Source organism: Monodon monoceros, unplaced genomic scaffold, assembly GCF_005190385.1.
Source record: "Monodon monoceros isolate NGI ecotype Baffin Bay Population unplaced genomic scaffold, NGI_Narwhal_1 Super_Scaffold_8, whole genome shotgun sequence".
NCBI classification, from domain to species: domain Eukaryota; kingdom Metazoa; phylum Chordata; class Mammalia; order Artiodactyla; family Monodontidae; genus Monodon; species Monodon monoceros.
The window spans coordinates 65,714,577-65,728,807 of NW_021703785.1; the positions used below are offsets into that span (position 1 = coordinate 65,714,577).

General features: G+C 37.1%; 1 pseudogene; it reads right to left on the reverse strand.

Moving 5' to 3' along the window:
• LOC114888092 overlaps window positions 1-14,231 on the reverse strand; it is a 108,299-nt pseudogene that overhangs the window by 77,052 nt on the left and 17,016 nt on the right.

Genomic DNA, 14,231 nt, shown 5'->3' on the forward strand with positions numbered 1-14,231 from the left:
TTACATTTCTTAATGCAAAACTAAAGAACACTCTTCTTTTTAGAGACAGAACATGTGGGCATTAGAGACAGGCTGAAAATTGAGTGTAGGCTCCTGTTACTTACTAGCCTCATCATCAAAGGCAAGTTACTGAAGTAACAGAAGTTACTGAAATAAGCCTCATTTTACTAATCTGCAAACATACATTACAACATACCTTTTTGGCATAATTGTTATGGGGCTTATATGAGATAACAGACGGAAAGTTCTGAGTATGATGCCTGCATGTGGTCAATATACAGTGGCTATTGCTTGCTTACTTACTAGCTCTATACAAAGTTCTCATCATCACCTCCAACTACAACTTATATTTACTGAGTAGCCAAGTGATGCATGGTAAAGCATTTTAACGGCGGATACGAGGCCATAAACCAAGAATAGAAGGAGAAGTCAAGATGTTCTAACTTTTAAGATATCAAAGCTCATTTTTTAAAAAAAAATATATTTATTTATTTAGTTAGTTAGTTATGGCTGTGTTGGGTCTTTGTTGCTGTGCACGGGTGTTCTCTAGTTGCAGTGAGTGGGGCAACTCTTTGTTGCGGTGTGCGGACTTCTCATTGTGGTGGCTTCTCTTGCTGCGGAGCACGGGCTCTAGGTGCTGCAGGCTTCAGTAGTTGTGGCACATGGGCTTCAGTAGTTGTGTCTTGCGAGCTCCAGAGCACAGGCTCAGTAGTTGTGGCACATGGGCTTAGTTTCTCCACGGCATGTGGGATCTTCCCGGCCCAGGGCTCAAACATGTGTCCCCTGCCTTGGCAGGTGGGTTCTTAACCACTTCGCCACCAGGGAAGCCCAAAGCTCATTCTTTATATGTTATCTTGGATAAGTCACATTCTGCTTCCTTAGATATAAAAGGTAAAAAATATGTTTTGCTTCAATAATAGAAGTACTATGGCCACTTAATATAACAATTATTTCATAATAAGTTTTATAACAAATAAGTACACTCTACCACTCTGAAAGGAAATTTATGGATAAAAGATACACATAATTTTGAAAAGCAACATAATAAATGAAGTGTAATAAGTAAAAAGAAAAGTAATTTACAATTAAATGATTGTGTATTTAATATATAATGAAATAAAAGGAAATTTACAATTAAATGATTGTGTATTTAATATATAATGTTCAGCTTGATTATATTAGAAGATATAATGAAGTAATCTGATGCTTATAATGAGTAGTTTTAGATTTAAAAGAGGTAAGAATATGCAAAGCCACTTGGTAGAAGAGTTACAGGAAAATGAAGGAGTAGAGGTAAGCATAGAATTAGAATAAAACCAGGGTCGAGATGAGTAATAACAGACAGACTTATGTGTATGATAAAAGGCAAAAGAAAATAACCTTAATTAAAGTAAAGATTAGATGCTAAGACAAATTGTCAACTCTTATGTAGAGAAAATGAGAAAGTTTGATTTCTTGCAAATGAGCTGAGCTTTGTTCATGTATGGTGTCACAATAATTAATTCCTTGCGTTATAACATGGGACAGAGAACAAAAAACCTATCTCCTTTCTTGAAATTCCACCTCATGGCAATGCATGCAGTCAGACTCATATTTAAAAAGACACTAGAGATCATTTCTTTCCATGGGCAACAGAGAATGAGGATGGATTAGAAAAAGCTTTACTACAAGAAGCTATAGAGAAATTGTATAATCATTGCATGGGAACAGTATTGAAAAACCTAGGTAATTACAAAATAAATGCTTTAATCATAGATGGTCATATTTAACATTTTAAAATAAGTCTAAATAATACTAAATGTTAGCCTTCCCACAATTTACATGGTAGTTTCATTGCTGGAAAATTCAGTGTGTATTAAAACCATGTAAAAACTACTTTCTGTTTGTCTCTAAAATGGAATTAAGTTCTAGTTGCAGAGGAGCTCAGATAATAATTTATGTGGGAGGAGGTCTGGAAATCATGCAGAACGCAGGGCAATTCTTCCCTGGGCATGCCTGTCCCATGGCTTTCAGGATAGTCACTAAATTCTAGTAGAAGCTCCTAGTTATTGCAGTAAACAAAAATGCACTCCCTCATTTTTTTCCCCAAAAGCACCCTTCTAGGAGGTTTAAGATCTCCATTGAGGCTTAGAGAGAAGGCACACCCTTGCATTTGAAACTTTCCACACACAGGCACTAATCTAGCAGCATGACTTGAGGTTGGGATACCTAAAATGGGACTGGGTGTGCATCTGCAACTTGTTCCTTCAACTGCCTGGTGCCAACCGTGGCATGCCAGTTCTAACAGCCCTTAGGCACTTCAGATGCTTGCTGGACACTCTGCTTGTTGATGGCCTTGAAAGAATCTCTTTCCAAGTAGGAGGCATAGGCAAAACTTCACGCTGCTAGTCAAAAACAAAACACCACTGAATAAATGAGTATACAATGCAAATCTGTTGTGCCATTTGAATAATTACATATATGGTGGTTTTCCTTTTCACTGAGCTCTTGTACAAAGTGAGACTACAATTTTTGTTCATCTTTTGAGAATTTCAATGAGTTTTAAAACTTCTATTACCTATTCTTAGCTCCAAAAACTCCCATCAAAATCCATCTGTCATTTGATAACAATCAGCAGCTCAAATTAACAAACTCTCAGCCTTGGATAGGAGTTTAATTCATCTATAAAAGTCATCTTTCAGTTGTGGAAGCAAACCAATTTCTCTTCTGGAAAATTCACTAAAGGCAAGCTTCTCAGACTATGCCTATTTTGAGTAACATTGTAAGGTTTCTGAAAGGCACACTTGAGTTATATAATAACATACAAAATGAATTTAGCTTTTTACATGTAAAATACATCCACATCCCTACTGCTTATGGCCTTTTTTTTTATAGGCAGTTCCTATTCCCTATAGGCATGTTCCCGATCACCCATGGGATGAAATCCAGAAAACTTGTCTGGCCATCAGAGTTCCTAAACAGTCTGACTGCCACTTACCCCCACCCCCCTCCCATGCTGTCAGACAGCCTCCAGCTCATCCCTCTTGCAGCTGTCTGTATTTGCCTCCTCACAGCCATCACTCAGGCCAGACACAGGAGCTTCTGGGCCGGCCATTGAACTCCTACTTGGTCATGTAATCACTTCACTTTGAGTCAATTTTTTCATAAGTACAAAGTAGGGGGCATTAAATAAAGTTAATGTATGTAGAATGCTTAGCACACAGTAGCTCCTCCAGAATTGTTAGTTCCTCTCTCCTCCCTTTTAAGGTCTTCATCTCTAAATCTATAAAAACACTGTCTTTGAGACCAGCCCAAATTCCACATCTGTGAAAATTTCCCTTGAGACCTCAGCTGGAAGTATTCACTCATTTACAGATGAAGAAACTAGATACAGAAAAATTAAGTAACTATTGATAGCTCAGGGCTTCATAACTGGTAAGTGGTAAAGATAGATTCCAACCTAGGTAATCTGGTTCTAGAGTGTGTGTTTTTATTTTTTAACAGGACATAATTTTTTAAAAAACACAACTTTATTGAGATATAATTTACATGCCATACATTTCACCCATTTAAGTGTACAACTCAAAAAAAAAAAAAGTGTACAGCTCAATGGTTTTTACCCTGTATACAGAGCTGTGCAACCATCACCACAATCAATTTGAGAACATTCTCATTACTCCAGAAAGAAACCCCCCACCCATTAGCCGTCACTTCCCATTTCCCCGTTAATCCTACCCTGTAGTCCTTGGCCACTGTTAATCAACTTTCTATCTCTATTTGCCTGTTTGCCTGTTCTGGACATTGCATATAAATGGACTCATACAACATGTGGTCTTCTGTGCCTCGTTACTCTCTTCCCATAATGCTTTCAAGGTTCTTCCACATTTTGGCATGTATCAGTACTTCATTTCTCTTTATTGCTGAGTAATAGACCATTTTATGGATAAACTTTATTTAGTTTATCTATTTATCAGTTTATGGACGTTTGGATTCTTCCCACTTGTTGGCTATTATGATTATATGAATATTATTATGAATATTCATCTACACATTTTTGTGTGAACATACGTTTTTATTATTCTTGGGTACATACTTAGAATTGCTGGGTCATATGGTAACTCTGTGTTAAACTTTTTGAGGAACTGCCAAACTGTTTTCCAAAGTGACTGTACCAGTTTAAATTCCTACGAACAATGTGTGAGGGTTCCAGTTTCTCCACATCCTCACCAATACTTATTATTATCTGACTTTTATTATAGCCATCCAGATGGGTATGAAATAGTATCTCACTGTGGTTTTTATTTGCATTTCCCTAATGACTAATGACGTTGAACATCTTTTCACATGCCTGTTGGCCATTTGCATATCTTCCTTGAAGAAATGTTTGTTAAATCTTTTAAAATTATTTGTAAGCCCATTTTTAAATTGGGTTATTTGTCTTTTCAAAGTGTTGAGTTGTTTCAAAGTGTTGAGGAGTTTTTAAATATATTCTTGTAGACAAGCCCTTATCAGATATATGGTTTGGAAATATTTTCTCCTATTCTGTGAGGTGTCATTTCACTTTTTGATGATGTTCTTTGAAGTACAAATTTTTTAAACTTTGATGACTTCCAATTCATTTTTTCTTTTGTTGCTTATGTTTGTTATGTTGCTTATGTCTAAGAAAGCTTTGCCTAACCTAACCCAAGTTCATGAAAATTTATTCGTATGTTTTCTTCTAAAAGTCTTGTGGTGTTAGCACTTACATTTAGGCCTCTGATCACTTGGAATTATTTTTTGTGTGTGGTCCAATGAAGGAGTCTGACTCCAGTCTTTCGCATATGGCTATCCAGTTGTTCCAGCATCACTTGTTGAAAAAACTATTCTTTCCGCCACTGAATTGACACCCTTGTTGATAAAGAGCCGGTGTACTTAATTTCAGTACTGTGCTACATCTGTCATTTCTACTCTCTGTCCATCAGATCCCTTCATGCTCACAAACTACATTTTCTTCCTCAATCATACCATACTCTTCCACACATCCATACTTCCCTACATTCTTCCTGTCTGTCCTGAATGTAACTCCCCATTTTGTCTGCTATCCTGAAGACCAGCTCAAATGGAATCTATTTTGTCTAGTTTTTGTGGCTTTACCTGCAGCATATTATTTAGTTTTCCAAAATGTTTTACTTTTCATACTGGATCATTATCTAGTTACTGACAATTCCTCTACTGTTAAAAAACTATCATTCTCTTTCTCCAAGCACTTAGCACAGTGTCCAGCGTATTATAGACACTATAGATATAAATCTGTTGAAATGAATGAATGAAAACGGCCTTGGCTAGGAATTTTAGGGGCTATAAGAAACCCAGGAAGATCCTAAAGCAATCAAGTATTCAATAAATATAAAAGGTGTTAAAATGAAAACTGCAACCCACAGTGAAAACATCATTTTCTCATGCTTCTGATAAATTTCCTGCAGACTTATCCTTGCTATATCACTGTTAAAAACAGTGAAAGTTAGTGAAAATTTTACAGGTTGATAAAAGGTTTTGTGAGCTAATGCACTATTTAAATGTATTTTACAGACTGCATTACTGAAAATATTTTAAAATTAATTTTGTTAATGTCTATCTCTCGCTTAGTTTTTATAGCATATTTTGGAAAGATTTTTTAAATTTATTTTTTTTACATCTTTATTGGAGTATAATTGCTTTACCATGGTGTGTTAGTTTCTGCTTTATAACAAAGTGAATCAGTTATACATATACATGTGTTTCCATATCTCTTCCCTCTTGCATCTCCCTCCCTCCCACCCTCCCTATCCCACCCCTCCAGGAGGTCACAAAGCACCGAGCTGATATCCCTGTGCTATGCGGCTGCTTCCCACTAGCTATCTACCTTACGTTTGGTAGTGTATATATGTCCATGCCTCTCTCTCGCTTTGTCACAGCTTACCCTTCCCCCTCCCCACATCCTCAAGTCCATTCTCTAGTAGGTCTGTGTCTTTATTCCTGTCTTACCCCTAGGTTCTTCATGACATTTTTTTTTCTTAAATTCCATATATATGTGTTAGCATACGGTATTTGTCTTTCTCTTTCTGACTTACTTCACTGTGTATGACAGACTCTAGGTCTATCCACCTCATTACAAATAGCTCAATTTCTTTTCTTTTTATGGCTGAGTAATATTCCATTGTATATATGTGCCACATCTTCTTTATCCATTCATCCGATGATGGACACTTAGGTTGTTTCCATCTCCGGGCTATTGTAAATAGAGCTGCAATGAACATTTTGGTGTATGACTCTTTTTGAATTATGGTTTTCTCAGGGTATATGCCCAGTAGTGGGATTGCTGGGTCATATGGTAGTTCTACTTGTAGTTTTTTAAGGAACCTCCATACTGTTCTCCATAGTGGCTGTACCAATTCACATTCCCACCAGCAGTGCAAGAGTGTTCCCTTTCCTCCACACCCTCTCCAGCATTTATTGTTTCTAGATTTTTTGATGATGGCTGTTCTGACTGGTGTGAGATGATATCTCATTGTAGTTTTGATTTGCATTTCTCTAATGATTAATGATGTTGAGCATTCTTTCATGTGTTTGTTGGCAGTCTGTATATCTTCTTTGGAGAAATGTCTATTTAGGTCTTCTGCCCATTTTTGGATTGGGTTGTTTGTTTTTTTGTTATTGAGCTGCATGAGCTGCTTATAAATTTTGGAGATTACTCCTTTGTCAGTTGCTTCATTTGCAAATATTTTCGCCCATTCTGAGGGTTGTCTTTTGGTCTTGATTATGGTTTCCTTTGCTGTGCAAAAGCTTTGAAGTTTCATTAGGTCCCATTTGTTTATTTTTGTTTTTATTTCCATTTCTCTAGGAGGTGGGTCAAAAAGGATCTTGCTGTGATTTATGTCATAGAGTGTCTGCCTATGTTTTCCTCTAAGAGTTTGATAGTTTCTGGCCTTACATTTAGGTCTTTAATCCATTTTGAGCTTATTTTTGTGTATGGTGTTAAGGAGTGATCTAATCTCATACTTTTACATGTACCTGTCCAGTTTTCCCAGCACCACTTATTGAAGAGGCTGTCCTTTCTCCACTGTCCATTCCTGCCTCCTTTATCAAAGATAAGGTGACCATATGTGCATGGCTTTTTCTCTGGGCTTTCTATGCTGTTCCATTGACCTATCTTTCTGTTTTTGTGCCAGTACCATACTGTCTTGATTACTGTAGCTTTGTAGTATAGTCTGAAGTCAGGGAGCCTGATTGCTCCAGCTCTGTTTTTCGTTCTCAAGATTGCTTTGGCTATTCGGGGTCTTTTGTGTTTCCATACAAATTGTGAAACTTTTTGTTCTAGTTCTGTGAAAAATGCCGGTGGTAGTTTGATAGGGATTGCATTAAATCTGTAGATTGCTTTGGGTAGTAGAGTCATTTTCACAATGTTGATTCTTCCAATCCAAGAACATGGTATATCTCTCCATGTTTTTGTGTCATCTTTAATTTCTTTCATCAGTGTCTTATAATTTTCTGCATATAGGTCTTTTGTCTCCTTAGATAGGTTTATTCCTAGATATTTTATTCTTTATTTTATTCTTTTTGTTGCAGTGGTAAATGGGAGTGTTTTCTTGAGTTCACTTTCAGGTTTTTCATCATTAGTGTGTAGGAATGCCAGAGATTTCTGTGCATTAATTTTGTATCCTGCTACTTTACCAAATTCATTGATTAGCTCTAGTAGTTTTCTGGTAGCATCTTTAGGATTCTCTATGTATAGCATCATGTCATCTGCAAACAGTGACAGCTTTACTTCTTCTTTTCCGATTTAGATTCCTTTTATTTCCTTTTCTTCTCTGATTGCTGTGGCTAAAACTTCCAAAACTATTGTTGAATAAGAGTGGTGAGAGTGGGCAACCTTGTCTTGTTCCTGATCTTAGTGGAAATGCTTTCAGTTTTTCACCATTGAGGACAATGTTGGCTGTGGGTTTGTCATATATGGCCTTTATTATGTTGAGGAAAGTTCCCTCTATGCCTACTTTCTGGAGGGTTTTTATCATAAATTGGTGTTGAATTTTGTCAAAAGCTTTCTCTTCATCGATTGAGATGATCATATATTTTTTCTCCTTCAATTTGTTAATATGGTGTATCACATTGATTGATTTGCTTATATTGAAGAATCCTTGCATTCCTGGAATAAACCCCACTTGATCATGGTGTCTGATCCTTTTAACGTGCTGTTGGATTCTGTTTGCTAGTATTTTGTTGAGGATTTTTGCATCTATGTTCATCAGTGATATTGGTCTGTAGTTTTCTTTCTTTGTGACATCTTTGTCTGGTTTTGGTATCAGGGTGATGGTGGCCTCATAGAATGAGTTTGGGGGTGCAAAAATAGTCCAAAAAAGCCTGTATACTCTTTGACAGATTTACCTGTATAACCATCATCCAGACTTACCAATTTTTAACATTTTAATATTTTTTAAACATTTTGTTCTATTTGCTTTATCATTTACACTCTCTCTAGTTAACTCATCCTTTGTTTTTGCCAGACTAAGCAAATACATGTATACTTTCTTATTTCTTCTTTTTTTTGCACAAAATTAGTATTCTGTTTTTGCTCTTTTGCATGTTTTTTTATGTCACCTAACAATATATCCTGGAGAGCACTCTTCGTATCAGTTTGGGATTTTTTGTTTTGTTTTGTTTTTAATAGCCACATAGCACTCCATTGTGTGTACGGACCACGGTTTAACCAACTTATCTCCTATGATTAGGCTATTAGGTACTTTCCAACATTTTGCAAAAACAAATAATGCTGAAAGACATAATATTACACATATGTGTTTTCATATTGCCAGGGTATGTGAAGGTTAAATTTCTTGAAATGGAATTGCTTGGTAGAAAGGCTTTACTTATTTGCATTCACAACAGCGATATATAAAAGTGCTATTTCCCACAGCCTCACCAAGTGAATATATTCTCAAGCTTTTACTTTTGCCAGTCTGGTAGGTCAAATTGATCTCTCAGTGTACTTTAAATTTACATTTCTCTTATTATGAATGAAGATGAGCATCTTTTCATATGTATAATGGCTGTTTTGCGTTTTGTATGTCTTTACAAATTGTTGTTCATGTCCTTTGCCCATTTTTCTGTCAATTTTTGGTCTTTTTCTACTCTTGAGTTTTGAAAGTTTCCAATATATTAGGAATATTAGCACTTTATCTATAATACATATTAACAATATTTTCTCCTGTTTTGTCATTTGGAACTTCTATGTTCCACTCTTTTCTCATGGAGTTTTTGTCACATAAAAGTTCGTTTCATTTGTGATGCTTTGCTTTGAGTTGAATCTATCAACCTTTTCTTATATTGCATCTGGACTTTGGCTCAAAGGTAGAAAGCTGGTCCCCACACCTAGGTTATAGTGTAATTCACTTATGTTTTCTTCTTGTTCTTATATGCTTTCCTTTTTTGTTTTAACGTAAAGTATTATTATTTTAATACATTGCTGAATATCTGCTACTTTTAAATTTTATATTTCTTGCACCGATGTTTACAGTTGAGGTTAATTACAATTTTCTATACATTGTGATATCTTTAATATAAAGTTATCCTGGTTTTATAAAAATAAATTTGAGTTAGTTCAAAAGCAGTTTGAATACCATTGGAATGATCTGGCTTTATAATTAATCAGAACTTGAGAGATATTTATTCACCTTTTCATTCTCTTTTATAGCAATTGGTCTGTTTAACCTTTTCATTTTGTGTTGTTTGGAAATTTTAATTTTCTTAAGAAATTATCCATTTCCTGAACATTTTCAAATTTGTTGCTGTAGATCTGCGTATAGAGAGCTCTACATGGTAAAAAGGGACAAGATGCACCTTCTCTATTGACTGTTTCATTTTAAAGAGAGAATGTCAGGATATTGGGTTTTTTTATATTAAATATTATGACTCCAATTTGTATTACAGTACTCCAGTGTTATTTCTATAAGATTCCACCTAATGGATAAAACTGGGAGTAAAATCGCAAACTTGTTTTTGCTTCCCAAACTTGTAGGCTTTCTCTGTTTCTCTCTTAGAGATTCAAATATATGATTGAGAGAAAGCCTCAGGAAAATGATTAATTTCATTGATCATCATTATCACTGTCATTATTATAATGATTATCATTATCATTATTGATCATCATTATCATCATTATCATCTAATCACTTAGATTCAGAGAATACTAGAGCTGGAGAAAAGATTATAGATAATTAGTCCAACCCTTTCACCCTATAAACAAGGAAGCTGAAACCTTGTCGGGGTGACTTGCTCAGAGTTACCATCACAAATGAGTGGTTAGTGGTAGAGCCAGGGCAAGAAGCCGGTTTCCCAGCCTCTTGTATCCTATTCTAGTACTCTTGCTTAGTTTCTCCTCCCTGCTTTTAGGGGAACTACTCGCATGTTGGGCTTAATGCAGATTCCTGCAGACTTCTACTTTCAATCAAAGTGAGTCAGTGCACCCAAAAGAGGTGATCCTGCAGGAAAGTGAGTGCACACTTGGAAATTCAGAATTAAGCTTTGGGTGAAGTTATTTCTTCAGGAGTAAAGCCCACTCACACAGTAGAAAGCTGTGAGAAGTTAAAGATCTGTTGATCCTTGGCCTCCATTATTATCCTCACTGCACCCTAACCCATTAGAGATTTTTCCTAAAGCTCTTCAGAGTCCTCAGATGACCTCCAGGGAGACTCTGTAGTTACAAACAGCATGCAGGTTATTATCACTTGGCTGACAAAGTTTTGCTGAGAATCAAATGGTTGATGGATCCATCTGTTGCTCTGGTAAAACCTGAGGAGGGTCTAAAGTGAAGCTGGCTGTATAGGTGATGTCCTCAGCAATACATGACCCATGGAAAGGCCTTAACCGTTTGCCAACTGCTTTGTAAGTCACCAAAACAGTACAAAATCAAAATTGAAGCAAGGAATTTCAAAGCACCAATGAGGCTAGCAGCTGCCTCCTGGTTTAAATATAGAGAATAATCAAAATGATGCTTCATTTGACACTCATAAAGGATAGTGCTTCTTTATTTTTTTAAATTTTCTTTCCAAAGAAACCCATCACTTTCTATGCCTGCTGAAATAAAGAGCTCTCTTAGCTTGTTTCTGAGTTGGAGACTCTTCCCACTTACCCTGCATTTCTTCAGAACATCAGCCTGGTCATTGCCACTGGAGCAGCCTGCCAGGATGCCCGGGCCTTACAAGGATCGAGTGGAATGTCATAGCAGAAGTGCATTGCAGGGGGAAGAGAGGTGCTGTCTCTGGAGAGAGAACAATCAGCTGAAATCCCAGTTAAAAGCATGGAATCTGAAATGAATCAGTCCAGTTCTGTTAAGTAAGAAAGGAAACAGGAAAGGTGTAACAGTGGGGATGGATCAGTCTTGGCCTGCTATCTATCATCCTTATGCTTTCTATTTTGGAGAATGACAGGAGCTTACTGTTTGGGAATTGTCTAAATTTAAATTAAAAGCTACAGTTTATTCATAGAAGTTATTTCTAATCAAATAAATGATATAATAAATACTTCTATGTTCCAATATTTTCAAGAATTCAAATATTTCGAGTCAGATGTTGCCATGAAATAGCTGAAGACATAGATATTGTAGTGATAGGAGTAGCAAATTAAAGAGCTTCTTCTTTTAAACACCTTGTCAAACACTAAAAGTTTGGCAGGGAATTTTGATACTCAGAGCAGCTGGAGTTGGGGAGGCCTGGCTGGGAAGAAATGTCACATTTCTAGAAGTTGTAAAGAAAATGAAGCATATTCTTTCTTTAGCATAACAGAATGTCCTGCTGATGTGTGAGTTGGGGCTGGGAGATGCCACCTCCTGCACGGTCCCGTGCTGTGCACAGACTGCAGAGGCTCTCTGCCAGAGGACCGCAGTGTTCTGTGTGGATCTAGAAGAAACATGAGCTCAGGGCAGTTTGTGACTCCGTTATGCCGTACTGTTTGTGAGGATAGTTGAAAATAGAAAGTTGAAATTATTTTACTGAAAGGTTAGCACAGACAGAGGTTTATCCATCCCACACAGAGGTCTCCTTTTGTAGAGCAAGGCTCTCCTCCAGCCCAAGGGGGCAGGAGGTCGAGCATTCTGGGTGACGCTGCAGTTGTTGAGGCCCATGACGAGTCATTGTCTGTTACCAGAAATGACTGAGTTTTGGGGTAGGAGATAAAGCCTGATGGCTGCATAAGTTTACATCCTTGGCCTTTTGGTTGGACATGCATTTAGCATTCTAATTCTGATTCTCTTGGGATGTTACTGAGATCAGGCAAGGTGTCCTTATTCCACGTCATTAGCCTTTTTGCTCACAACTAGCCTTTTGAAGAAGAGGGTGTATAGTACCTGCTCTTCTCCATATGCTCCTTGCTTCTACTTCCACTCATATGACTGTTAACATTGTCCATGACACCAATAAAATGGAGGTGGTAGATTATCTTAGAAGATTTTCAAGAAATCACCTGACAACTACCTAACCTAGTCATATATCACAAGCATATTGCTACAATGGAAAGGCACACACAGCTGTTGATTTTTATTAAGCACTTAGCAGAAGACAGCAATAAATTAGTAATCACCTCAGTGTTTTCCAGGTTCAACTGAAGTGGCACATTAGGGGAATTCCAAGACGCTGTATCAAATATATGCTACATGGTGAAGGACACAGCAGGGAAGAGAGGAGAAAGTACGCTGAAAGAGAATAATGGGAACAATTAAACTGTAAGGAGAATATACTGGATAAAACATGCCTCCAAAGGTTGATATTTGTGTATAGCATAAAATGAAGTTGAAATTTCAGAGTGTCTTCCTTTCTTGGTAAGGTATTTGCAGTTCCAGTTAAGATTGGTAAATATAAATGACTAAATCTTATTCCCAGAAGGATGTTAGTATATCCTGACCTGCCAGGTTCTGAAACAAGTTAGCATAGTACCCACCTGACTCCTGTTTAGTCAGGCGGGTACTGTGCTAACTTCCACTGCCCATAACCAAGCCCTGAACATAATACCCGAGTGGAGAGAAATGTAACTTCATGTGCCAGGGCTTTTCTCTGCCAGCAGAAAGGGAAGGCAGTTGAGAAATTTGCCTATTCCGTCTTCTGCCCCATGGAATCTATAATTCACAGTACAATTTGTCACCCAGCAAGAACATGAAGATGAATAATGGAAAGGAGAAAATTTACAACCTCTTCCCTCTTGTTTTGTAATTTAAGGGTCACTTTCTTCATTCCTTCACTCACAGAATTGTGGTTTAGAGCCATGCTGTTTGAATTTGTATTGTGGCTCCATCATACACCAGCTGGGTGACTTCGGGTCAATTACTTGATTCCTCTATGCCCTTAGTTTCCTTATCTGTAAAATATAGACAATTACAGCACCCACCCCCTAGGATGAGTATAAGGATGAAATGAGTTAACATTTGCAAAGTGCTTAGAGCAATGCCTGGCACTTAGTAAGAAATATATAAATAATACCAAAAAATAAATAAATAAAATGTTTTTGAGGGCCTCTTATATGCCAGACACAGATCTAGGTACGGAGATACAGTAGTGAATAAAACAAAGTCCTGACTGACCTCATAGAGCTTTCTTTCTAGTGGAAAAGTAGGTGATAAAAACAAGGCGACGTATGAGTTATGGGGATGGCTATTATGGAAATATCATGCAAAAGAGAGACAGGGAGTATAGGGTTGGTTGTTGTTGGCAGAGGATAGTCAGGGGAAGTCTTTTGTATAAGGTGACATTGGAGCAGAGATTTGAGGGGATGAAGAGAGCTATCCAGAAATTTGAGGAGAGGAAACATTCCAAACAGAGGGAACAACACTGGCAAAGGCCTGGAAGTAAGAGTAAACTTGACCTATTAGATGAAGAGCTAAAACAGCCAGAGAGTGAGTGAAGTAGGGCATGAGGAGAGAGATAAAATAGGCTGGATCACATAAGCCATGGTCATATCACCTAGCTCCAGGAAATAGGCTTAATTCCTAAGTTTAAAGAGACCATAATAATCAGCTTCATTCCAAGGGTATATATTGTCATCCCTTTGTTTCACTAGATTTTAGTTACTTTAAAATAAAGGAGTAGGTGGAAGTAACCCAAGTGTCCATCGGATAGACAGACAAAATGTGGTGTATACATTCAGCCTTAAAAACAAAGGTAATTGTGACACATGGATAAACCTTGACGACATTATGTTAAGTGAATTAAGCCAGACACAAAAAGACAAATACTGAGTGATTCCACTCATAT